The 27,890-nt window shown below is 52.0% G+C and overlaps 2 protein-coding genes across 4 annotated transcripts in view; one reads left to right on the top strand and one right to left on the bottom strand.

Annotated features, from left to right (window-relative positions):
* Positions 1-16,697, bottom strand: part of LOC141192363 (uncharacterized) — a 30,334-nt gene extending 13,637 nt beyond the window's left edge. The window contains exon 1 of the mRNA XM_073661880.1: positions 16,633-16,697. The gene's annotated coding sequence lies outside the window, so the exon portion shown is untranslated. The remainder of the gene's footprint in view (positions 1-16,632) is intronic.
* LOC141192334 (uncharacterized) overlaps positions 1-27,890 on the top strand; it is a 732,001-nt gene that overhangs the window by 653,397 nt on the left and 50,714 nt on the right. The window lies entirely within an intron of this gene.

The raw sequence follows: 27,890 nt of genomic DNA on the forward strand, positions 1-27,890 counted from the left end.
TGGCCTTGCCTTTATCATGGAGGCTTGCTGTATCTGGTGTTGATAAGGCATTATCTTTTACAAAGGTTCTATTGGCCCGGATGTCACCGGGAAATATTTAAGTATTGCAGGTCTTGCACTACGTGCCAGTTAACTGCCCCCACCTCTCACTTTTGAAGTCCCCTCGTGCCATTGCCCATTATTGAAGTGCCGTTCGAGAGAATTGCTATGGACTTGGTCAGTCCCCTGGTTGAATCTGCTCGTGGGCATCAATTTATATTGGTTATCCTGCACTATGCCACATGCTATCCAGAAGTGATTCCACTGAGAAACTCCTCCGCAAAGAATATATCCTGTGAGTTGGTCCACGTTTTTTCCCCAACAGGCTTACCAAAGGGACATAGAGGGAATTTCCTGGTCGGTGACTATGAGTAAGGTGATGAGGGAGTTATGCAAAGCCCTCCAAATCTCCCAACTGAGGACTTCAGTATACCATCCTCAGACAGATAGCTTAGTCGAAAAGTTTAACAAGACTCTGAAGAGTATACTGAGGAAGGACATAGAAAGGGACAGTAGAGACAGGGACTGTCTCCTACCGTATCTGTTGTTCTCCAACCGAAAGGTTTCACAGGCCTCTACAGGGTTCTCGCCATTCGAACTTCTGTATGGCCGACATTCGCGGGGTCTTCTGGATGTCACAAAGGAAATCTGGGAAGCCGAATTCACTCCCCACAGGATTGTCATCGAGCACGCTGCTCTGATGCAGGAGAGGATTGTGAAGGTGATGCCCATCGTAAAAGAACATCTCCTCCAGGCACAAGAAGCTTATGCCAAAGTCTACAACCGGTCAGCCAGAGTGAGGCAATTCAATCCGGGAGACCGGAGTCCTCATGCTAATTCCTATGGTGGAAAGTAAGTTCTTGGCCAAGTGGCAAGGGCCGTATAAGATGGTGGTAAAAGTGGGTGATGTGAACTACAAGGTCATCAACCGGGACGACGTAAGCCGTACCAGATATACCACATCAACCTCATCAAGCCGTGGCAAGACAAAGAGGCTGTGGAAGCTCCATGCTTGCTGGGCAAGCTAGAAGGTGACGTTGGAGGAGTCGCAATAGCGGAAACGCTAATGAAGGCCAAGAAACAGCAGTGTCGGGAGTTGATGCAGAAGAACAGGGATCTGTTCTCGGAATTGTCGGGCTGCACAAGGGTCATAGAACACAAGGTTCTGACGGAGCCACATGTGCGGGTGAACTAGAAGCCCTATCTGATACCTGAGGCCCGACGAGAGTTGATATCCAAAGCGGTAGCTTGTATGCTGAAGCTCAGTGTCATTGAAGAATCCAAGAGCAGTTGGTCGAGCCTGATCGTCTAGGTCCCAAATCCCAATGGTGAGTGGAGATTCTGCAACGACTATCTGAAGTTGAATGAGGTTTCCAAATTTGATGCATATCCAATGCCACGCGTCGTCGAGCTGATCAAGAGGCTTCGGCCAGCAACGCACATAACCACCTTGGATCTGACGAAGGGATATTGGCAGATACCCATGGCACAGATAGCCAAAGAGAAGACTGCGTTTTCTACGTATGCCTGGATGCCGTTTGGACTGCAGGGGGCCCCTGCAAAATTCCAGAGAGCTATGGATTGCATCCTTGCATCCCATAAGAAATATGCCACAACATACCTGGACAATACTATCCTCAGTCCAGACTGGGAGAGTCATCTGGAAAAGATTCAGGCTGTGTTTGATGCTCTGAGGAAGGTGGGGTTTTCAATAAACTCGAAGAAATGTGGCATGGGGAAATAAGAAGCCAAGTAATTCGGATATGTAGTGGGTAGAGTCGAGCTAAACCCCCAAAATACTAAAGTAGAAGCAATCCAAAATTGGCTGAGACCAGGGTCGATAAAGCAAGTCAGAGCCATCCTGGGAATCGTGGGATACTACAGGAAATTCATCCCAAACTTCGCCATGATGGCCGCACCCCTGACTGACCTCCTTAAAGGGACAAAAATCAGCCAAGGCCAAGTGGACTGCAGAGGCGGAGACATCCTTTCAAAAGATGAAACTGGCTCTGTGTAGGCAACCGGTCCTGGTTGCCCCGGACTTCAAGAAAGAGTTTATACTCCAGACGGATGCCTCAGATGTCGGGTTAGCAGCAGTCCTTTCCCAGGAGATACACGGGGAGGAGCAACCTGTCTTCTACCTGAGTAGAAAGCTGTCCTCCTGCAAGAAAAATTATTCGGTCATAGAGAAGGAACGCTTGGCTATAAAGTGTGCGGTGGACACCTTATCGTACTATCTGTTAGGTCGAAAATTTAGATTATTATCCGACTATGCTCCACTCAGATGGATGAGGGAAAAAAGAGAAAAAATGCCAGAGTCACCCTCGGGTTTTTAGCCCTACAGGACTCCTACTTCCCTGTAGAACATAGAGCAGGGAAGCTACATAGTAATGCCGATGCTCTCTCGGGAATCCCCTGTCTGGTAATAAAAGGTGTCAAGCCCACGGCTTTAGGCAGAGGGGGGGGGGGGGTATGTAAGGTGGCTAATGGTCGCATAGTAAATGGGAGGTATGTGTCACAGAGATGGCTGGTCTCTGTGATGTAACCCGGAGTGTTTCTCTAGGACAGATAAGCACTAAGAGGATCGTTTGGTGCACCTGGGAGCCGGGTTACAGGTAGCTAGGAGAGAATGGGCGGGTCCAGCTACCCACATACCTCACCTCTGGGTGTGGTTAACAGCCTATAAAATGAAGTCAGTTGTTTGGCACATGGTCTGTGTGTTTGGAGGTAGAAGGCCTACTGTGTATGTTTGTCTTCAGACCAAGCCAGGACACTGGACGCTACCCCAGCTTGTGTGCCACACAGGCCTGGCTGAGCAGAGACCTGCTAAGGACATTTACTTTGTTTGCCTGATCTAAAGGCTATTTGCTTTTCTGTTTGGCTTCTGGGTTTATGAAGTAATAAACGCACATGAACTTTTAAAGGAACATGCCTCCTGGTTTCCTCCCATTGTGCCCTAGTGAGTAAAACCCCTACAATATGTATAAAGGAAAGGGTATGGTACTCAGAGAATGTTTCAATAATCCGCCTGAACGCATTTTCCCAACAGGTTCATTAGGAGGCTTGATAGAGGGATGATAATTCATGATGTTCAGCATAGTGTGCCTAATAGCCAGGTGTCCATGTTTAAATATCCCACTTCATCGAAAACCCCTCCCAGACTAGGAGGCCCATTCCCATTCCTAGAGGTGAACTGTCACAGGATATACAGAATAGAGTCTGTCTACAATAATATACTGCGCCTACGCTACTTCTCATGAGCTAGAGGTTCGATAATGTCCATCACCTAGTGTGCATGTCCGGAAGTGACGTTCTTTATGCTGAAACACCAGATAGGTACGAGTTGCGCGGCGGCAATCAGTTTGTGACTGCGCATGCCCGTAGTTATCATTCCATCTAGGATCATTGTCCACAAATGCGCATGCCCACATGTCTCTGGAGAGCATATGGTATTGCATTGCATTCCACCAACAGAAAAATCCTCTCTGAGATCAATATCATGGGAGACTAAAAATAAGTATTGCACATCCCCCCATCATGCAATCGGCATGTGGATCTACTTTATCACTACAAAATATATGGGATGGTGGCCCACAGTATACTCCTAATTGGTCATATTTGACCCCTATTGCATAATTAGAGATACACAAGGAACACCACACTTGTTAGTTACTTAATAGTATAACTGATAAGAAATAATTCTGATATAGAAGCTCAGATCTCTTGATGAAGTAAAACAATATGTGAACCTCGTTCACAGGGAACTGAGTAGCAATGGGTAGAGTATAAAATCCTAAAATGTAATCCGGAATGGGTCTGTATTCATACAAAACAGGCATAGGAAATTTGCTCAGTCACTTAGGGCCTTGTGAATCCAGTCTGGAAATCCACTCACTTTCCTTTTTGAGGATACATCTATTGAGATCACCACCTCTCACATTGGGTTTAACCACCTCAATGATGCAAAAGGAGAAGTCTCTTGTTTCACCTCAATGTGCACTGTTCATATGTCTCACTAATGGGGTGTACCGATGTCAAGCCAGGTTTGAGTGCAACACAGAGGAGAAAGGGAAAGGGAGCCCAGACACTAGGGAAAAGGGGGAAGAGGTGACCTCCTAATCTGGACTAGCATCATCCAGTCTCCCCCTAACGTCCCTATACAGCCTCCGCAGCTGTTGCCCATCACATGCCTCACCCAACTATCCCTGGCATAAGGTTATAGCTAGGGGTGGAAGGAGATGAGCGCTAGTCAACCTCCGCTAGCACTCTAAAGACAAAAGGGGAAGACAACACAGGGGAATTACAACTTCGCTTTAGAAGAAACTCCAACAGGGCACACGGCCTAAAGACTCCAAAGAGAACGTGATGCTGCTTCAGCCAAGTTCCAAGTAGAAATGAGTATACCCGGCGACGTCAACATAGACACACCAGGTATATATACACCCAGACTAAATGGAGGTAGAATCTGGGTCCTAAACACAGCCTCCCATCTAGGCAGCTGCCTGCATTGCCAAACGTGGAGATCTCCTGCAAACCCCTGCAGGGCAACTGTCACCTCTGACACACCCGTGGCACCCAACCATGGCGTATTTTGCCCAAATGCCCCCTCCACACTCCTCTAAGACGGCCTCTTGGTCGTGCATACATAATCTAGGGGGCAGGTGCATGTGGCCACATATACAAGTCCTGAGGTTTTACAGTTGGAATAATCCCTCTGGAAAAAGGTTTCACCTGTAGAGGAACTCAAGAAAGATTTACATGGTCTCATCCAATTACATGTACAACTTTCTACACATCTAAAGAAACCACAGATTCATCTATCTAGCCATGTCCCCTTGGGTGCAGTTTTTTCAGAAACTATGCGCTAAACGGTCCCTAATTGACCAACCCTTTCTGAAAGTTATTGTGGGAGTAGATCACACAGAACCCTCAGGTCCAGGTCGGCCACAAGTACATCCTAGTGTTTTCTGAGGATATTAAAGATATGGTCACTCTGATTGTCACAAATTCCTATTACTTGTGTTATCCCATATTTTTCTTGGTGTCTTGGTTAGGTATGTAGGAGTGTCTGTCTCTCCTGTTTTTCTGCAAACAATCATGCGGAATCCAAAATGTACTGTGGGTACCTTTTTCCCTGAATCTGGTGTTTATGTCTATTGCCTGTATATTAAGATCTGTGACAGAGCAGTTTCTTCTCAACTGTAAACATTGGCCCTTGGATATTGTTTTTTTTTTTTTTTTTTTTTTTTAAGTAGGATGCGGTGGTGGCTATGCCACTTTAATAGTTTATGGTAGATGAGTGTCCCTAGGGTCCAAACAAGGGCTGTGGAGTCAGTGCCCATTTTGGTGGAGTTGGAGTCGGTATAAAATTGACCCACTCCGGCGCCTAAAATATGTAATAAATTGGGTACAATAGTTCAATGCAGTTTGTGAGGAATATTTTTTCATAAGAATTTGGGAAAGTTATGAAATGTCCTATAAATGTCTTTCCTATTCCTGATCTAAGGGTCTAGACTTTTAGCTGAGAAAAATTTGTCCTACTGTAAATTTATCACTTAAACATGAGCCATGTATGAGGGAGTCGGAGTCGTGAAGTCGGAGACAGTGTCATGGAAATTTAGGAGTAGGAGTCGAAGGTTTGGCTTACCGACTCCACAGCCCTGGCTCCCATCCCGTACTTTCTTGATTGGTACATCAAGGAAAGGCAACTGGTAATAATTAAACTCTGATATAAATCTAAGGCCCACTCTATGGATATTGAGTTCCAAATTCAAGAAACTGTTCACTCGTCCCTGACCGGATGATAAAAATGTTGTCAATATATCTATATCATGCCCCAATATATGGATGCCACCACTTATAATCATCCCTGAGTATGTTGGTTTCCTCCCACCAGCCCAGGAATAGATTAGCAGATGAGGGGGTACAGGGGCTCCCCATCGCAGTAACCCTGAGCTCGGGTAAGTACTTCCTGTCAAAAAGAAAGACGTTATGAGTAAGAATGAATTTTAGAAGATTGTCCATGAAGTCATTATGTCTTCTACACTCTACTGATCTCAATTTCTATAAACATCTTACTCCTCTGATATAATCCTCATGCGATATATTACTGTACAAAGCCTCGATATCTGGTAAGGCCTGCTCCCCTACATGCATGTATACATGCTCAAGGGTCTACATGTAGGGGAGCAGGCAGAGGAAAAACCAAGTGCAGCGGGATTATTCCACTGCAGAACCTCAGGCGGTACTGTGGGAACATTATACTGTGTGAGGGCATCATCCATACTGCATAAGGGGCATAATGGGGGGCATTACACTGTGGGGGCATCATACATCCTGCATAAGGGGCATAATGGGGGCAGTACACTGTGTGGGGCATCATACATACTACATAAGGGGCATAATGGGGGGCATTACACTGTGGGGGGGCATCGTACATCCTGCATAAGGGGCATAATGGGGCATTACACTGTGTGGGGGCATCATACATCCTGGATAAGGGGCATAATGGGGGCATTACACTGTGTGGGGGCATCATACATCCTGCATAAGGGGCATAATGGGGGCATTACACTGTGTGGGGGCATCATACATCCTGCATAAGGGGCATAATGGGGGCATTACATTGTGTGGGGGCATCATACATCCTGCATAAGGGGCATTACACTGTGTGGGGGCATCATACATCCTGCATAAGGGGCATAATGGGGGCATTACTCTGTGGGGGCATCATACACCCTGCATAAGGGGTCATAATGGGGGCATTACACTGTGGGGGGCATCATACATCCTGCATAAGGGGCATAATGGGGGCATTACACTGTGTGGGGGCATCATACATCCTGGATAAGGGGCATAATGGGGGCATTACACTGTCTGGGGGCATCATACATCCTGCATAAGGGGCATAATGGGGGCATTACTCTGTGGGGGCATCATACACCCTGCATAAGGGGTCATAATGGGGGCATTACACTGTGGGGGGCATCATACATCCTGCATAAGGGGCATAATGGGGGCATTACACTGTGTGGGGGCATCATACATCCTGGATAAGGGGCATAATGGGGGCATTACACTGTCTGGGGGCATCATACATACTGCATAAGGGGCATAATGGGGGCATTACACTGTGTGGGGGCATCATACATCCTGCATGAGGGGCATAACGGGGGCATCATACATCCTGCATAAGGGGCATAATGGGGGCATTACACTGTGTGGGGCATCACACATCCTGCATAAGGGGCATTACACTGTGTGGGGCATCATACATCCTGCATAAGGGGCATAATGGGGGCATTACACTGTGTGGGCATCATACATACTGCATAAGGGGCATAATGGGGGCATTACACTGTGTGGGGGCATCATACATCCTGCATAAGGGGCATTACACTGTGTGGGCATCATACATACTGCATAAGGGGCATAATGGGGGCATTACACTGTGTGGGGCATCATACATACTGTATAAGGGGCATAATGGGGGCATTACACTGTGTGGGGGCATCATACATCCTGCATAAGGAGCATAATGGGGGCATTACACTGTGTGGGGGCATCATACATCCTGTATAAGGGGCATAATGGGGGCATTACACTGTGTGGGGCATCATACATCCTGCATAAGGGGCATAATGGGGGCATTACATTGTGTGGGGGCATCATACATCCTGCATAAGGAGCATAATGGGGGCATTACACTGTGTGGGGGCATCATACATCCTGTATAAGGGGCATAATGGGGGCATTACACTGTGGGGGGCATCATACATCCTGCATAAGGGGCATAATGGGGGCCATTACACTGTGGGGGGGGAGCATCATACATACTGCATAAGAAGCATAATGGGGGCATTACACTGTGGGGGGGCATCATATGACGCGCCCCTGGGCCTGTGTCGCGCTGCGTTGCGCACGAGGGAGCTTACCCGGAGCCGGATCTCTTGAGGGTTGTAGTCTCGTGGCGGTGATCCGGTCCGTGCCCAGGGAGTCAGACTAAGTGGCGCTGTATTAGCGGTAGATGTTGGACGACTACGCCACCCGTTGAGTACAGCTAAGGAGCTGCTGCTGCAGGGCAGACCGCTGAGGCCAGTGGTAGGATTGTGCAGCGTGATAGTATCACCCCCAACGGGAGGGGTATGGCCTCAGGGCAGCCGACGTGGATGATGGGGGTAGCAGGAATCACTCAAGAGACGATGCGGTGTAATTCAGGGTCTTTACTGGTGATAAATATAGACCCTCCCGGAGTACTGGCTAGCGATCGGGGCCTGGTCAGTCCTTGAGCAGATGGGATCTCCCCTGGCCAGGCGGAGTTGTAGGCCTCCCAAACTGACTGTACTCTTCTGGCTACCTTGCTAGAGGCGGGTATAAGTAGCCCACGTCCCTGAGTGTACCGTGTGGTGCTCACCCGTATGGCCGGTGACTCGGGGCCTTCTAGTGGCGTCCGCTCCACGACGGCGGTGCTGGTCCCACGCGTGTGACCGTGCCTTCGGGTTTCTGGGCCAGAGGACCTGCAATCCCCTGCCGGTCGGTTTCTGCTGCTGGATAGGAGTTAGTCCCCACAGCCTCGGACTCCGGGTCCGGTGATAACTTCTCAGTTAGGGCGAGCTCTGCAGCTGCCAGCCCCTGACTCCTTGTAGCACTGCTCCCACAGAGCTCCTGATGTTCTTTTCCTATATCTGCTTCTCTGTCTCTACTTCTTCTCTACTCACTAACCCTGCCTCAGCCCTAGGTTTATATAGGAGAAGTTCTTCCCCTCCCAGGACTGGGCAGGAGGTGTGGCATGCACAGGATCCCTGACCAAGAGACCTCCCACCTGCTCTCAGACATAACATTGCTGTTACTGTGGAAACCAGACCCCTGGGGTGCCACATTCCCCCCTAGTGAAATTTAGTACTCCGGGACTAAACATATTTTTAAACATAACAAGGTATAAACAATAATAGTACAATAAGAAAAACACAAAGATGGTTACGGCGTGTCCGCAACCGGGTGCAGTTTTTGAAGAAAAGCAAGGTGTCCATTTCACCAAAACAGGGAGACGTAACCAGGTAGGGGTCTGTCCTGCCCCGAGTCCTTAACAGTCTTTAGTCCATTCCTAGGTTACGCTCCAACCATGTACAAGGATTCCCGGTAAATCCACCAAGGACTCCTATAAATAACTAGAAACACATAATTATACACAAGCAACAAGAAAAACAGGTAACCACAAATAAAACAATTTATACACTTCAAATCCTCCAACGTGCGGGTAACTGGCCTCTAGTGGCCCTAGTGGACCTACGGAGCTGACTGTCTAGCCCTGAACTACAGGGTGTAGGAGCTGTCAAGGGTAAACTGGGCAGCTGTCTACCGGCTCTTTGGCTCACTAGGGATATGGCAGGCTCACTGCAAGCAGAGGGTTGATCCTCCTGTTCTGCTTGTGTGGAGTCTTCTGCCTCCTGGACCGGCTGCTCTTCCAGTTCTACCTGTTGCTCCGTAGGCACTTGGGATGCTGGTTGGAGGAACGTGAGGACGGGTACCACAACTGCGCCATTGACTTGAGTCCAAGACCGAGGGAAGTCTCCGAGCACAGTACTAACCATATCTTCCCTTTCCTCTACGGGTCGAGGGTCTTCTTGTTCCTCTTCAGGGTTCCGTAGCTGTTCGGGACACTTCTTCAGGTGATCCCGGGATACAATGGTTGTGGTTTCCCCTCCGTCTTTACTGATGGTACAGACCTTTGGGTTGTCGTGGCTTGAGGGCAGTACGATGTACGGGTCCTTCTCCCACTGGTCGTCCAACTTGTGGAGCCGCCTTTTCCTCTTCAAGACCTGCTCTCCGGGTACCAGGGGAACAGCGGGAGCATACTGGTTGTAAGTTTTCTCTTGTCTTTCCCTAGCTTGACAGAAACTTCGCTCCACGCTCTCCTGTACTTTCCGGTACTGCTGCTGCCTCTCTGTGTCCCAGTCTGCTTCTGGTGAAGTGTCCTCGGGTGTCAGGACTCCCATCTCCAGGTCAACAGGTAGCTTACCAGGTCTTGCCCTCATCAGGTAAGCCGGGGTACAGTTGGTGGAACCTACCGGGATGTGGTTGTATAGGTCCACTAGGTCGGGCAGCCTCTCAGGCCACAGACTGCGTTCTTCCAGGGGCAATGTTTTCAGAAGATCTATCACCACCTGGTTCATTTTCTCACAAAGTCCATTAGTTTACGGATGATAGGGTGTCGTCCTTATCTTCCGGCAGCCATACAGAGTGCAGAATTCTTGGAAGACCTCCGCTTCAAAGGCAGGTCCCTGGTCTGTCAACACTTGGTCCGGGTACCCGTGTGGACGGCAGAAATGCTGCTGGAAGGCTCTAGCTGCTGTTCGAGCTGTTAAGTCCTTGACGGGGACGACAACCAAGAACCGGGAGTAGTGATCCACGATGGTTAGTGCGTAGACGTAGCCACTTCTGCTTGGGGTCAGTTTTACATGATCCAAGGCTACCAGTTCCAACGGCTGCCGGGTGACGATGGACTGCAGGGGAGTCTTCTGGCTGGCACGGTCCTTCCTTCTTAGGTTGCACGGGCCACAGTCTCTGCACCACCTCTCGATGGTTCCCCTCATGCCTACCCAGTGGAACCGCCCGCGCAGCAGGAACTCCAGCTTCTTCCATCCGAAGTGTCCAGCCCCGTCGTGGTATGCCTCCATCACCACGGCTGCGTCTCTTCGTGGCACCACTACTTGCCAGATTAGTTCATGCGTCCGGGAGTTAACCATTCGGCGGCACAACTTCCCCTTATAAAGGAACAGTCGACTCTTCTCAGCCCACAGTTGCTTGGCTTCCTCCGGAGCGTCTGGGTCAAGGCGAGCCTCTGGCCGAGTCAGCATCTCCTTCACCAGTCGGACGGCAGGGTCACTGTCTTGCGTTTCCGCCCAGTTGTAGTGAGGCAAGGGATTAAACGTAGCAGCTTGCTTACTCCTTACCCGGTGGGAATACTGGATAGTCCCATGACGGTGGAACGCGGGGAGTTCGACTTCTTCCAGTCCCTCTGGATCTTCTCCTACGTCCAGTAGGTTTGGCATCCTGGACAGGGCGTCCGCGTTGGTATTGGAGCGTCCTGCCCGGTATTTGATTGTGAACTCGTAGTTGGACAGACGGGCCATCCATCTCTGCTCTAGGGCACCGAGTCTTGCTGTGTCCAGGTGTGTCAACGGGTTGTTATCCGTGTACACGGTGAACCGGGAGGAAGCGAGGTAATGCTTAAAGCGTTCGGTGACTGCCCACACCACTGCCAGGAACTCTAGCTTAAATGAGCTGTAATTCTCAGGGTTTCTCTCGGTGGGTCGCAGTTTTCGGCTGGCGTAAGCAATTACTCGTTCTTTCCCCTGCTGGATCTGGGACAGCACGGCTCCTAGCCCGATGTTACTTGCGTCGGTGTAGAGGATAAAGGGCTGGCTGTAATCAGGGTACGCCAGGATTTCATCCCCCGTGAGGGCCATCTTCAGCTGGCGGAAGGATTCTTCTTCTAACTTCTTCCATCTGAAGGGTGGCTTCTGGTTCTTGGCCTTCCGGGACTGGCCTATCAGGAGGTCCTGCATAGGAGCTGCCTTTTTGGTGAAACCGGGGATGAATCTGCGGTAATAGCCTACCAACCCGAGGAACTGCCGCACTTCCTTTACACTGGAGGGACTTGGCCATTCCTTAATTGCGGTGATCTTATCAGGGTCGGGAGCCACTCCATCAGCGCTCACCACGTGTCCCAGGTACTGCACCTTTGGTTTCAGGAGGTGACACTTGGAGGGTTTCACCTTTAGGCCGTAGCTTGCCAGAGCTTCGAACACTTCCGCCAGGTGTTTCAGGTGGTCCTCATACGTCTTGGAATATACGATGACATCGTCCAGGTACAGCAGGACCGTCTCGAAGTTTCTGTGGCCCAGACAGCACTCCATTAATCGTTGGAAGGTTCCTGGTGCGTTGCAGAGTCCGAACGGCATGCAGGTAAACTCGCTAAGTCCCATCGGGGTGGTGAATGCGGTCTTCTCCCGGTCCGCCTCTGCTACAGGAACCTGCCAGTACCCACTAGTGAGATCCAAGGTAGAGAAGAAGTTAGCAGATCTTAAAGCAGCCAAAGACTCCTCTATCCTTGGTAAGGGGTACGCATCCTTGTGTGTGATACGGTTGATTTTCCGGTAATCTACACACATCCTCATGGTGTTGTCTTTCTTTTTGACTAAGACTAGTGGAGCTGCCCAGGGGCTACAGCGATCCCTGATCACCCCAGCCTCCTTCATGTCTCTAAGCATCCCCTTGGCGTGTTGGTAGTGTGCAGGGGGTACGGGTCGATACCTCTCTTTTATGGGAGGATGGTCTCCCGTGGGGATGTGGTGTTCTACCCCCTTGACTCGCCCGAAGTCTAACGGGTGTTTACTAAACACTCTCTCGTACTCTTGAACCACCCGATAGACTCCCTGTTTCTGGTGTGAGGGAGTCAGTACCCAAATGTAGTTGCTGACACCAGTCCTCCATTGTTTTCTGAGAGCCGTTACCTTCCTCCGGGGAAGATGGAGGCAAGGGTTCTACGGACTGTATGGAATCTTGATTGATGGTATACAATTTGGCTAGCGTGGCATACCGGGGCAGGTACACTTCCCTCTTCCCGATATTTATTATGCGAACGGGCACCCTCCCATGGCGTACATGGACCACCCCCCGTGCTGTCAAAATGGTGGGCCTACTGTCTGAGTAAACTGGTTCTACCATTGCCTGGTAATCTCTACCTCTCAGACCAATAGCTGCCCGGCACCAAATCATCATTTCACTTTTCGGGGGCATGGCAATAGGGAAAGGGTCACACATTCGCACGCTACCAATCTCACCACCGGAGAGTTCCACCTGTTGCCGTCGCATCAGTGCCCGGATCTCTTTCTGGAGCACTCGCTGCTGGCCGGAGCTGGCGTTCTTGGCAACCTGCTGTAAAAGGAAAATCACCTCTGCAAGACAATTTTCAATTACATTAGTTCCTAGAGTTATCTTTGGGTGACTCTCGTGTTTGTCAATGTCTACAATGATCAGTCCCTGTGCTGCCAGTTCGACTCTACCAATTTTAATGGTCACCTCTTTAAATCCAATCTGTGGCACGGGCTGACCATTGCTGGCGATGATACTCAAGTCGTCGTCAGGGTAGCGGGTGATATCCGAGTCATTCCAGTACTGCTTGAAGAGCACGTACGGGATGGTGGTGACCTGTGACCCGGTGTCCAGTAGGGCACTCATAGGAATGCCATCCAGTACCACGGGTAAGACTGGACGTCCTCCCACATATTTGTCGCGCCAGTTCGATGGGCCTGGTGATCTTTTTCCTGGGGGTTGGCCCTCTACCCCAGGTTGTGCCAGTTTAAAGGACAGTACCTTGCCATATGTCCGGGTTGATTGCAGCGGCGGCAGATGGGTCGTCCGTCCTCGTTGTATCGGTCGCTGGGTCTTCCTCTGGCCGGTGGGGTCCTCCTTGGTCGACGCCACGGGATGTCCTCCGGTCCGGATGCCAGCTGGATCTTCCCTGGAGTGGAAACCTGTAAAGACTGCACAGTTCGGGTTAGCGCAGCAACGCTTTTAGCTAGCTCTTGGACCTGATGGTGCAGGTCTGGAGCCGGGTCATTGTTCAAAGCCTGCGCACCAGCTCCCACAGGCCCTGCCGACAAGGGCGCCGCCTCCTGGTGGTAAGTGGTAGTGGGGCGTCTGGGGGTCACAACGCCACCTGGTGCCGGTTCTCGAAGCACCCGGATGGCTCTGTCCTTGAACTGTGCAAATCCCAGATGAGGGTCCTGTAAGGCCATTGCCCGCAACTGGGTTCGGTGGGCATTGCAATATAAACCCTCTATAAATTGTTCAGTCAACAGCCTGTCCTCGTCTCCCACGCCGTCAGGGTCGGTCTGCTTAATGGCTCTCAGGGCCTCTTGTAGGTTCAGGGCATAGTCCCTTATACTCTCATGTGCCCGCTGTTTGCACCCGTAGAATCTAAGCTTGATCTCAGCTGAGGTGCGGGTATCAAAGGTGTCCCTCAGCCGGGTTAGTATCCCTGCGACAGTCCTCCCTCCAGGTGGCCAGGACTTTACCTCCCTTTGGGCTGCCCCGGTTAATTGGGCCACCAGGATGCTCACTTTTTGCTCCTCTGTGAGGGGGTACACGTGGAAGAGGCTATCCAGCTTTTCTCTAAAGTCATGCAGGGTATGTGACTCCCCAGAGTACTGGGGTAGCCAGGCTGCCCCCGGGATATAGGGCATGGTGAAAGGCATGACCGCAACGGCGGTGGCGCTGGCGGGGGTTGAAGCGGTGAAGCTCTCCTCCGTATCCGACATCCTTCTCCCCCCTAGTGGACCGTGGCCTACCTTGCGATGATCCTCTTCCGTAGGCCGCGGCTCCGCAGTGGATCGTCAGGGTTGAGGACCTTCCGTCGCGCTCCTGTGACGTCAGCTGGGCTCCTTCCAGGACCTTACGCGACGTCTGGACGTGAGGCGGGGCTTCAGTTCTCGCGCGCTTTTGGAGTCCACGCCCCTCTTTTTCCCGCGCGGCGTCTTCAAGATGGCGTCCAACGGCGGGAAAACTCCACGGAAGGCGGGAAGAAGGCTGAAAATGGCGCCGGATGGCGGGAATCTTCACCGATGGCGGGAGGAAGGCTGAAGATGGCGCCGGATGGCGGGAATCTTCACCACTGGTATGTTTGAACAGTCTTTTTCAGGCACGCAGTACCCGGTGGTTGCGGGCACGAAATCCTGCCGACTACGCCAAAAGTTGACGCACCCCTGGGCCTTGGTCGCGCGGTCTGTTGAGGGTTGTAGTCTCGTGGCGGTGACCCGGTCCGTACCCAGGGAGTCAAACTGAGCGGCGATGTATTAGCGGTAGATGTTGGACGACTACGCCACCCGTTGAGTACAGCTAAGGAGCTGCTGCTGCAGGGCAGACCGCTGAGGCCGGTGGTAGGATTGTGCAGCGTGATAGTATCACCCCCAACGGGAGGGGTATGGCCTCAGGGCAGCCGACGTGGATGATGGGGGTAGCAGGAATCACTCAGAGACGATGCGGTGTAATTCAGGGTCTTTACTGGTGATAAAGATAGACCCTCCCGGAGTACTGGCTAGCGATCGGGGCCTGGTCAGTCCTTGAGCAGATGGGATCTCCCCTGGCCAGGCGGAGTTGTAGGCCTCCCAAACTGACTGTACTCTTCTGGCTACCTTGCTAGAGGCGGGTATAAGTAGCCCACGTCCCTGAGTGTACCGTGTGGTGCTCACCCGTATGGCCGGTGACTCGGGGCCTTCTAGTGGCGTCCGCTCCACGACGGCGGTGCTGGTCCCACGCGTGTGACCGTGCCTTCGGGTTTCTGGGCCAGAGGACCTGCAATCCCCTGCCGGTCGGTTTCTGCTGCTGGATAGGAGTTAGTCCCCACAGCCTCGGACTCCGGGTCCGGTGATAACTTCTCAGTCAGGGCGAGCTCTGCAGCTGCCAGCCCCTGACTCCTTGTAGCACTGCTCCCACAGAGCTCCTGATGTTCTTTTCCTATAGCTGCTTCTCTGTCTCTACTTCTTCTCTACTCACTAACCCTGCCTCAGCCCTAGGTTTATATAGGGGAAGTTCTTCCCCTCCCAGGACTGGGCAGGAGGTGTGGCATGCACAGGATCCCTGACCAAGAGACCTCCCACCTGCTCTCAGACATAACATTGCTGTTACTGTGGAAACCAGACCCCTGGGGTGCCACACATACATACTGTATAAGGGGCATAATGGGGGCATTACACTGTGGGGGGCATCATACATCCTGCATAAGGGGCATAATGGGGGCATTACACTGTGTGGGGGCATCATACATCCTGCATAATGGGGGCATTACACTGTGTGGGGGCAACATACATCCTGTATAAGGGGCATAATGGGGGCATTACACTGTGGGGGGCATCATACATCCTGCATAAGGGGCATTATGGGGGGCATCATACATACTGCATAAGGAGCATAATGGGGGCATTACACTGTGTGGGGGCATCATACATACTGCATAAGGGGCATTACACTGTGGGGGGCATCATACATCCTGCATAAGGGGCATAATGGGGGCATTACACTGTGTGGGGGCATCATACATCCTGCATAAGGGGCATAATGGGGGCATTACACTGTGGGGGGCATCATACATTCTGCATAAGGGGCATAATGGGGTAATTACACTGTGTGGGGCATCATACATCCTGCATAAGGAGCATAATGGGGGCATTACACTGTGGGGGGCATCATACATTCTGCATAAGGGGCATAATGGGGGCATTATACTGTGGGGGGCATCATACATACTGCATAAGGGGCATAATGGGGCATTACACTGTGGGGGGCATCATACATCCTGCATAAGGGGCATAATGGGGGCATTACACTGTGGGGCCAGTAAAGGGGTCCTGTACTATGAGAACAATACGTTTCCTCCCTTCCTGTCTCCATAGTTGGGTCGTATGTATCTATTACAGGAAACAGAACAGAAACCTTATGAATCTTATAAAGGGGCAACACAAGACCCCAAAAGAGTCTCCGTGCTGAAGGGGTTAATGCCCCCTGCGCCCAGTAATGGGGGTCTCCACATACCTGCACGTGCAGAGCCGCCACCACATATATGGCTGCTCTGTGTCTGTGCGCACAGGAGCTGTGATGAGGTCACAGGAGGGGAGGAGTCAGGGATCACATGATCAGGGGCCTCAGTGGATGCAGGACTCTGCTGTGCTGGTTGTCATGGTGCTGGATGAGCTGAAGTTTATGTGTGGGGTCAGGAGGGGTTTACAGTGTGGATGTAGCAGAGCCGCGTGTGTACAAGGTGTACGGAGCAGAGCCGTGTGTGTACGAGGTGTACGGAGCAGAGCCGCGTGTGTACGAGGTGTACGGAGCAGAGCCGTGTGTGTACGAGGTGTACGGAGCAGAGCCGCGTGTGTACGAGGTGTACGGAGCAGAGCCGTGTGTGTACGAGGCGTACGGAGCAGAGCCGCGTGTGTACGAGGTGTACGGAGCAGAGCCGCGTGTGTACGAGGTGTACGGAGCAGAGCCGCGTGTGTACGAGGTGTACGGAGCAGAGCCGTGTGTGTACGAGGTGTACGGAGCAGAGCCGCGTGTGTACGAGGTGTACGGAGCGGAGCCGTGTGTGTACGAGGTGTACGGAGCGGAGCCGCGTGTGTACGAGGTGTACGGAGCGGAGCCGCGTGTGTACGAGGTGTACGGAGCAGAGCCGCGTGTGTACGAGGTGTACGGAGCAGAGCCGCGTGTGTACGAGGTGTACGGAGCAGAGCCGCGTGTGTACGAGGTGTACGGAGCGGAGCCGCGTGTGTACGAGGTGTACGGAGCGGAGCCGCGTGTGTACGAGGCGTACGGAGCGGAGCCGTGTGTGTACGAGGTGTACGGAGCGGAGCCGCGTGTGTACGAGGTGTACGGAGCGGAGCCGCGTGTGTACGAGGTGTACGGAGCGGAGCCGCGTGTGTACGAGGTGTACGGAGCGGAGCCGCGTGTGTACGAGGTGTACGGAGCGGAGCCGCGTGTGTACGAGGTGTACGGAGCGGAGCCGCGTGTGTACGAGGTGTACGGAGCGGAGCCGCGTGTACGAGGTGTACGGAGCGGAGCCGCGTGTACGAGGTGTACGGAGCGGAGCCGCGTGTGTACGAGGTGTACGGAGCGGAGCCGCGTGTGTACGAGGTGTACGGAGCGGAGCCGCGTGTGTACGAGGTGTACGGAGCGGAGCCGCGTGTGTACGAGGTGTACGGAGCAGAGCCGCGTGTGTACGAGGTGTACGGAGCAGAGCCGCGTGTGTACGAGGTGTACGGAGCAGAGCCGCGTGTGTACGAGGTGTACGGAGCAGAGCCGCGTGTGTACGAGGTGTACGGAGCAGAGCCGCGTGTGTACGAGGTGTACGGAGCAGAGCCGCGTGTGTACGAGGTGTACGGAGCAGAGCCGCGTGTGTACGAGGTGTACGGAGCAGAGCCGCGTGTGTACGAGGTGTACGGAGCAGAGCCGCGTGTGTACGAGGTGTACGGAGCAGAGCCGCGTGTGTACGAGGTGTACGGAGCAGAGCCGCGTGTGTACGAGGTGTACGGAGCAGAGCCGCGTGTGTACGAGGTGTACGGAGCAGAGCCGCGTGTGTACGAGGTGTACGGAGCAGAGCCGCGTGTGTACGAGGTGTACGGAGCAGAGCCGCGTGTGTACGAGGTGTACGGAGCAGAGCCGCGTGTGTACGAGGTGTACGGAGCAGAGCCGCGTGTGTACGAGGTGTACGGAGCAGAGCCGCGTGTGTACGAGGTGTACGGAGCAGAGCCGCGTGTGTACGAGGTGTACGGAGCAGAGCCGCGTGTGTACGAGGTGTACGGAGCAGAGCCGCGTGTGTACGAGGTGTACGGAGCAGAGCCGCGTGTGTACGAGGTGTACGGAGCAGAGCCGCGTGTGTACGAGGTGTACGGAGCAGAGCCGCGTGTGTACGAGGTGTACGGAGCAGAGCCGCGTGTGTACGAGGTGTACGGAGCAGAGCCGCGTGTGTACGAGGTGTACGGAGCAGAGCCGCGCGTGTACGAGGTGTACGGAGCAGAGCCGCGCGTGTACGAGGTGTACGGAGCAGAGCCGCGCGTGTACGAGGTGTACGGAGCAGAGCCGCGCGTGTACGAGGTGTACGGAGCGGAGCCGCGCGTGTACGAGGTGTACGGAGCGGAGCCGCGCGTGTACGAGGTGTACGGAGCGGAGCCGCGCGTGTACGAGGTGTACGGAGCGGAGCCGAGTGTGTACGAGGTGTACGGAGCGGAGCCGCGCGTGTACGAGGCGTACGGAGCGGAGCCGCGCGTGTACGAGGCGTACGGAGCGGAGCCGCGCGTGTACGAGGCGTACGGAGCGGAGCCGCGCGTGTACGAGGCGTACGGAGCGGAGCCGCGCGTGTACGAGGCGTACGGAGCGGAGCCGCGTGTACGAGGCGTACGGAGCGGAGCCGCGCGTGTACGAGGCGTACGGAGCAGAGCCGCGCGTGTACGAGGCGTACGGAGCAGAGCCGCGCGTGTACGAGGCGTACGGAGCAGAGCCGCGCGTGTACGAGGCGTACGGAGCAGAGCCGCGCGTGTACGAGGTGTACGGAGCAGAGCCGCGCGTGTACGAGGTGTACGGAGCGGAGCCGCGCGTGTACGAGGTGTACGGAGCGGAGCCGCGCGTGTACGTGGTGTACGGAGCGGAGCCGTGTGTGTACGAGGTGTACGGAGCAGAGCCGCGTGTACGAGGTGTACGGAGCTTAGCCGCGTGTGTACGAGGTGTACGGAGCAGAGCCGCGTGTGTACGAGGTGTACGGAGCAGAGCCGCGTGTGTACGAGGTGTACGGAGCAGAGCCGCGTGTGTACGAGGTGTACGGAGCAGAGCCGCGCGTGTACGAGGTGTACGGAGCGGGCCGCGCGTGTACGAGGTGTACGGAGCAGAGCCGCGTGTGTACGAGGCGCGCGGAGCCGCGTGTGTACGAGGCGTACGGAGCGGAGCCGCGTGTGTACGAGGTGTGCGGAGCGGAGCCGGGTGTGTACGAGGCGCGCGGAGCGGAGCCGGGCGTGTACGAGGCGCGCGGAGCCGCGTGTGTACGAGGCGTACGGAGCGGAGCCGCGTGTGTACGAGGTGTACGGGGCGGAGCCGCGCGTGTACGAGGCGTGCGGAACTGAGCCGGGCGTGTACGAGGCGTGCGGAGCGGAGCCGGGCGTGTACGAGGCGTGCGGAGCGGAGCCGGGCGTGTACGAGGCGTGCGGAGCGGAGCCGCGCGTGTACGAGGCGTGCGGAGCTGAGCCGGCGTGTACGAGGCGTGCGGAGCTGAGCCGGGCGTGTACGAGGCGTGCGGAGCGGAGCCGCGCGTGTACGAGGCGTACGGAGCGGAGCCGCGCGTGTACGAGGCGTACGGAGCGGAGCCGCGCGTGTACGAGGCGTACGGAGCGGAGCCGCGCGTGTACGAGGCGTACGGAGCGGAGCCGCGCGTGTACGAGGCGTACGGAGCGGAGCCGCGCGTGTACGAGGCGTGCGGAGCGGAGCCGCGCGTGTACGAGGCGTGCGGAGCAGAGCCGCGCGTGTACGAGGCGTGCGGAGCAGAGCCGGGCGTGTACGAGGCGTGCGGAGCAGAGCCGCGCGTGTACGAGGCGTGCGGAGCTGAGCCGGCGTGTACGAGGCGTGCGGAGCAGAGCCGGGCGTGTACGAGGCGTGCGGAGCTGAGCCGCGCGTGTACGAGGCGTACGGAGCAGAGCCGCGCGTGTACGAGGCGTACGGAGCAGAGCCGCGCGTGTACGAGGCGTACGGAGCAGAGCCGCGCGTGTACGAGGCGTGCGGAGCAGAGCCGGGCGTGTACGAGGCGTGCGGAGCAGAGCCGCGCGTGTACGAGGCGTGCGGAACTGAGTCGGCGTGTACGAGGCGTGCGGAGCAGAGCGGGGCGTGTACGAGGCGTGCGGAGCTGAGCCGCGCGTGTACGAGGCGTGCGGAACGGAGCCGCGCGTGTACGAGGCGTACGGAGCGGAGCCGCGCGTGTACGAGGCGTACGGAGCGGAGCCGCGCGTGCACGAGGCGTACGGAGCGGAGCCGCGCGTGCACGAGGCGTACGGAGCGGAGCCGCGCGTGTACGAGGCGTACGGAGCGGAGCCGCGCGTGTACGAGGCGTACGGAGCGGAGCCGGGCGTGTACGAGGCGTGCTGAGCGGGGCGTGTACGAGGCGTGCGGAGCGGAGCTGAGCCGGGCGTGTACGAGGCGTACGGAGCAGAGCCGCGTGTGTACGAGGCGTACGGAGCAGAGCCGCGTGTGTACAAGGCGTGCGGAGCGGAGCTGAGCCGGGTGTGTACGAGGCGTGCGGAGCTGAGCCGGGCGTGTACGAGGCGTGCGTAGCGGAGCCGGGCGTGTACGAGGCGTGCGGAGCGGAGTCGGGCGTGTACGAGGCATGCGGAGCGGAGCCGGGCGTGCATGAGGCGTACGGAGCGGAGCCGCGAGTGTACGAGGTGTACGAGGCGTGCGGAGCTGAGCCGGGCGTGTACGAGGCGTGCGGAGCGGAGCCGGGCGTGTACGAGGCGTACGGAGCGGAGCCGGGCGTGTACGAGGCGTGTGGAGCGGAGCCGGGCGTGTACGAGGTGGACGGAGCGGAGCCGGGCGTGTACGAGGCGTGTGGAGCGGAGCGGTGTGTGTACGAGGCGTGCGAAGCGGAGCCGCGCGTGTACGAGGCGTGCGGAGCGGAGCCGTGTGTGTACGAGGTGTACGGAGCGGATGCTGCCCCTCTCCAGGAGCGATCACAGCAGCATTCACGGCATGAGACATTCTTGTACTACACTGACTGTCCTGACAGAACATGGCTCGTCAGGGCATAGCCCCGACCTCCAGCGACAGCCGGACAGTCCCATTGGATCGGGGACGGTTGGGAGGTTTCTGTATATAAGTTGTGTGTGATAATTGTAGAATTATTAATGTCTTAGCATAAAAGGATGTACCTGAGTGTTTGTGCCGGGGTCCACATGCATGGAGGGGTTGAGGCGGTGCTGGCTGTATTATGCAGACGGCATCTGCCTGTAACAGTAGCAACCAGAAACTACTAGAAACTCTGCACCAAAATGAAGCAAATCCTTATTCTGGGAACTTTTCCTTGTACGTAACACCCCCGGATCCTGTACAAGCCGGCCAGATGTTCTCATTCATGTCATTTTCTGCTTAAGGTTCTGCGGTTTTCTGGCCAACTATAAAAAAGAAAAAGCGTAAAACAATATTTGTTACTGCTGCATTGATTTAAGTACAATCTTTCAAAATATGTACACTGTGTTCCAAATTATTATGCAAATAATATTTTCTCAGATTTTCCCAAATTACCTATATGAATTGCAGTCATTGTAATTTTCCAGTCAAATAACTATTAGGGTATGTGCACACGATGCAGAAATGCTCAGGATTTTTTCCTGAGCATTTCTGCATCTCCCTGGCAGGAAAAACCACATGCGGATTGTACATGCGGTTCCCTGCCAGGGACATGCGGAAATGAAGCGGTCTTCACTTTCATTTCCGCATGCGGGTTAACAAGCGCTTCCCAAGCGATTTTAGCATCACTTGGAAAGTGCTTGTCAACTTCACACTATATAAATCGATGCAGCCGGCATGGATTTATATAGTGTGTGAATGTCAAAAAAATAAATATATACTTTACCCTCTGATGGCCCCCAGTGTCCTGCTTCGCTCGATCCCGGCTGCCGGCAGTGAAGACTGAAGGACCTGCCGACGTCAGCGTCACGTGACCCGTCACATGACTCTGACGTCAGCGAAGGTCCTTCTTCATTCAACCGCGAAGTGCCGGGAACCAAGCAGGAGCGCTGCGCGGGCCGTCAGAAGGTAAGTATATATATATTTTTTATTTTATTCTTTTTTTTTTAATGGTACCTGGGTCTGGATGAGAGTCCTCTCATCCACACCCGGGTACCATCCGCACATTAGACCGCATGGAATGCGCATCAACATATACAGTGATGCGGATTCCATGCGGTCTAATGCAAGTCAATGGCGGCAAAAAAGCAGCGTTTCCGCAAAATTAATTGACATGCTGCGGATTTTTGAGCGCAGCGTTTACGCTGCGGAAAAATCCGCATCATGGACACAGCACATGCGGATTTCAATTGGGGAACATTGCTGCCCTTCTACCATGCGTTTTTAATGCGTTTCCGCGGCGTTTCCGCAGATGCAAAACCGCCGCGGAAACGCATTAAAAACGCATCGTGTGAACTCAGCCTTAGAGTACAATTGAAAGGTTTTTGTACAAGCTGCCTATGACAACAGTATATTTTTTAAAAAATAAATCACTCAAACTGCACTCAAAATGCATGTTCCAAATTATTATGCACAGCAGAGTTTTCAACCTTTTCATTTTAATAAAGAACAAAAAAATTGTCATTTTTGAAATTATAAGCATTAGCAGCTTATTAGAAACTGAAATCAAACAGTTTTCAACTCAAACTTTATTCTAGGTGATGTTACATTTGCACATAGGACCCCTTGTTCGAAAGGAGCTTCTGAACTCTCTCGTCCATTGAATTTGTCAGGTTTTGGATGGTTTCTGCTTCAATTGTTTTGCATGAGGACAGAATACCCTCCCAGAGCTGTTGCTTAGATGTGAACTGCCTCCCGCCATCATAGACACTCCTTTTGATGATGCTCCAGAGGTTCTCAATGGGGTTGAGGTCAGGGGAGCATGGGGGCCACACCATAAGTTTGTCCCTTTTTATGCCCATAGCAGCCAGAGATGCAGATGTGTTATGTGCAGCATGAGACGGGGCATTATCATGCATGAAAATGATCTTGCTGCGGAATGCACGGTTCTTCTTGAACCATGGAAGGAAGTGCTGTTTGAGAAACTCCACATACATTATGGAGTTCATCTTTACCCCTTCAGGGATCCTAAAGGGGCCGACAATCTCTCTCCCCATGATTCCAGCCCAAAACATTACTCCACCTCCTCCTTGTTAGCGCCGTAGCTGTATTTGCATGGGGTGTCCATCAACCAGCCATCCTCCACTCCATCCATCTGGACCATCGAGATCATTTCATGCATGATAATGCCCCGTCTCATGCTGCACATAACACATCTGCATCTCTGGCTGCTATGGGCATAAAAGGGGACAAACTTATGGTGTGGCCCCCATGCTCCCCTGACCTCAACCCCATTGAGAACCTCTGGAGCATCATCAAAAGGAGTGTCTATGATGGCGGGAGGCAGTTCACATCTAGGCAACAGCTCTGGGAGGGTATTCTGTCCTCATGCAAAACAATTGAAGCAGAAACCATCCAAAACCTGACAAATTCAATGGACGAGAGAGTTCAGAAGCTCCTTTCGAACATGCGGTCCTATGTGCAAATGTAACATCACCTAGAATAAAGTTTTGAGTTGAAAACTGTTTGATTTCAGTTTGTAATAACCTGCTAATGCTTATAATTTCAAAAATGACCATTTTTTTGTTCTTTATTAAAATGAAAAGGTTGAAAACTCTGCTGTGCATAATAATTTGGAACATGCATTTTGAGTGCAGTTTGAGTTTTTTATTTTTTTTTAAATATACTGTTATCATAGGCAGTTTGTACAAAAACCTTTCAATTGTACTCTAATAGTTATTTGACTGGAAAATTACAATGACTGCAATTCATATAGGTAATTTGGGAAAATCTGAGAAAATATTATTTGCATAATAATTTGGAACACAGTGTAAATCTATAAATCTATTACACGTCGGGTCAATGCTGTAAAGGACAGTAAAGTGCCATGGTTGTGGTTTTTGGGTCACTCTGCTTCCCTCCCAAAAATGCAATCAGAAACTTGTAACTACTGATCGCTCCACAAGAAAAAGCCGACAACTCCATCAATGGGATCATTTTATAAAATTAGGTCTTCGCAAGATGAAAATGGGGTCACAAACCACATTTTTTTTAAAAATGTTCATAAAAAAACCCAAACAAACAAAAATAATAACCTTACTTTGATTTTTTCCCCATTTTTCAATACTTTATGTGCTAAATTGAATGTTGTCATTCCAAATAACAACTAGTCCCACAAAACACAAGCCCTCCGTCTATGTGAATGAAAAAACAAAGTTATTATTTTTGGGAAAAAGGGGAAGAAAAAAACAAAAAATTGGTCTTGTCAGAATAATGTAATTGCTATATATATATATTTTTAAAATTGAATATTTTTAACCCAAAATTGTGATCTGTTATAATATTATCATTCTTCATGCGAGATTAATCATTAGTCTGTAGATAAATCCAAACATCTGGAAGATGTAGAACAATATATCTGTGATTCTCTTCTGCCAGGATAAGCGCCTCCTTTCTGTCCTTTCTGTGATGGAGAAAACGCTTGAAAGATTCAGAAAGTCCGATGAGTTTTTGGAGCTTATTGTAAAGGGCCTTAATGACGACCTGGGAAAGAAACCACCAGAAACAAAGGATCCAACCAGGTAAGTTCTAATGATCCCATCTGATAAAATGATCAGCTTTATTTCCATGGGATTGTTCTGTAGAAGAGATGGGACCTGCAGCATTCTGATCCTGAACTTCACTATGTATAGATGTAGCAAAGCTTAATGTGACAATTCACACACCGCAGTGATAAATTGTCTCAGAAGGTTAGCTCTCATAACAGAATTAACATCACTTATAGTGGAACTAAACTTACAATTTATTTTCAGAATTGTGAAAATTATGGCACTTTGCAAAGCACTTCATTAGTTTCTTTGGCGTCATATCCATAAAATGATGATATTAAAGTGGCCTCCAGACCCTGCTTTTCCCCAGTGCAGGAGCGTTGCTGGGGTCCTAAGAGATCAGGGACCCCAGCCCCAAAGTACATGTTTCCCCATATAACCTCCCTGCCACTTAAAAGAGGATTTATACATATATAATTACAGTATACCACTGTTACTAATCTAAAATACACTATACAAAGACCAATATTCCCAAAATTACTACTATACAAGGCCAAAATGATCCTGCTACACAATGTCCTCTACCTTCACCACCACACAGTGAGTCCATATATGAAAGAAAACCTCCGCAGGGTAAAAGACCATCAAAGGAGTCCAGGGAGTATAAAATCTATCATATCTATTCAGCCATAGAAAAATAGGATGATGGGGGAAGGGACACAACACATATGTGATTGTTAGACATGTAAGCCAAAAAAAGCAAGGCACGCAAGGAAGGGGCCATTCCAGGTATAATGGCTGTCTATAGTATCATCATGGGTATACTAAAATATCCCAAAATAGACACCGCATATATTCCACTGGGGACAACAGTCATCATATGCAGGTGCATCTCACTAAATTAGAATATCATCAAAAAGTTATTTTATTTCAGTTCTTCAATACAAAAAGTGAAACTCCTATATTATATAGAGTCATTACACACAGAGTGATCTATTATATAGAGTCATTACAGACAGAGAGATCTGTTTCAAGTGTTTATTTCTGTTAATGTTGACGATTATGGCTTACAGCCAATGAAAACACTAAAGTCATTATCTCAGTAAATTAGAATAATTAACAAAAAACACCTGCAACGGCTTCCTAAGTGTTTAAATATGTCCCTTAGTCTGTTTCAGTAGGCTCCACAATCATGGGGAAGACTGCTGACTTGACAAATGCCAAGAAGGCAGTCATTGACACCATCCACAAGGTCCCAGAGTTCCAATTTTCCTTTGGAAATCAAGGTCCCAGAGTCTGGAGGAAGAGTGGAGAGGTCACAATCCAAGCTGCTTGTGGTCTAGTGTGAAGTTTCCACAATCAGTGATGGTTTGGGGAGCCATGTCATCTGCTGGTGTAGGTCTACTGTGTTTTATCAAGACCAAAGTCAGCGCAGCCGTCTACCAGGAAATTTTACAGCACTTCATGTTTCCCTCTGCCGACGAGCTTTTTGGAGATGGAAATTTCATTCTCCAGCAGGACTTGGCACCTGTCCACACTGCCAAAAGTACCAATACCTGGTTTAAAAACAACAGTATCACTCTGCTTAATTGGTCAGCAAACTCACATGACCTTAACCCCATAGAGAATCTATTATAAAGAATATATGGGGTATTGTCAAGAAGAAAATAAGAGACACCAGACCCAACAAAGCAGATGAGCTGAAGGCTGTTATCAAAGCAACCTGGGCTTCCATAACACCTCAGCAGGACACAGGCTGATCGCCTCCATGCCACACCGCATTGATGCAGTAATTGATGCAAAAGGAGCCCTGACCAAGTATTGAGGGCATTTACTGAACATACATTTCAGTAGGCCAACATTTCAGATTTTAAAAACATTTTTCAAGCTGATGTTATAAAGTATTTTAATTTACTGAGATAATGACTTTTGTGATTTCATTGGCTGTAAGCCATAATTAGTGGCGTACCGCCAATGGTGGCAGGCCACACCACTGCTATGGGGCCCGTGAGCCTTGGGGGAGCGAGGAGGATAGGTGAGTATTGGGGGGGTGGGAGGTTGCGGCGGAGGAGCGGGCACACGCAGTAGCGGCTGCTGTAGGTACCACGTGTGCCCGCTGCTAAAGGGACATGAATATTCCCTCTTGTCCACTTCCATGGGCGTGGAGAAGAGGGAATATTCATTCTCTTTAGTAGCGGGCACGGAGGAGCGCTGAGCCGTGGCTCCTGCTTACAGTGCCCGCTACTAAAGAGAATGCATATTCACGCTTGTCAACACTCATATTCCCGGCGTGGAGAAGAGTGAATATGCCGGCAGCAGCAGCGGCTCACCTCGACAACTGAGAGCACGCGCTGCTCAGTTACCAACATGAGCTGCTGGCAGACAGAACACAGCAGCTCTGGAGCAGAGGTGAGGAAGGAAGGTGAGTATAAGTGTTTATTTTTTGTGTGTGCAGTGATGGGGCCACACATACCAGGATTGGGGGGTGAGGGGGCCACACATACTAGGATTAGGGGATGAGGGGGCCATCATACAGAGTATAGGGAGATGTGGGGACCATCATACAGTGCGCCGGGAGCTGTGGGGACCATGATACCAGTGCATATGGAGCTGTGGGGACCATCATATAGTGCATAGGGAGCTGTGGGGACCATCATACAGAGCGTAGGGAGCTGTGGGGACCATGATACAGTGCATATGGAACTGTGGGTACCATCATACAGGGCATAAAGAGCTGTGGGGACCATTATGCAGTACATAAGGAGCTGTGGGGACCATCATACAGGGTATAGAGAGCTATGGGGATCATCATACAGTGCGTAGGGAGCTGTGGGGATCATCATACAGTGCGTAGGGAGCTGTGGGGACCATCATACAGTGTCTAGGGAGCTGTGGGGACCATCATACTGTGTGTAGTGAGCTGTGGGACTA

This window comes from Phyllobates terribilis, unplaced genomic scaffold (assembly GCF_046119375.1).
Source record: "Phyllobates terribilis strain yellow unplaced genomic scaffold, ASM4611937v1 Scaffold_60__1_contigs__length_8166268, whole genome shotgun sequence".
Classification (NCBI taxonomy): Eukaryota; Metazoa; Chordata; class Amphibia; order Anura; family Dendrobatidae; genus Phyllobates; species Phyllobates terribilis.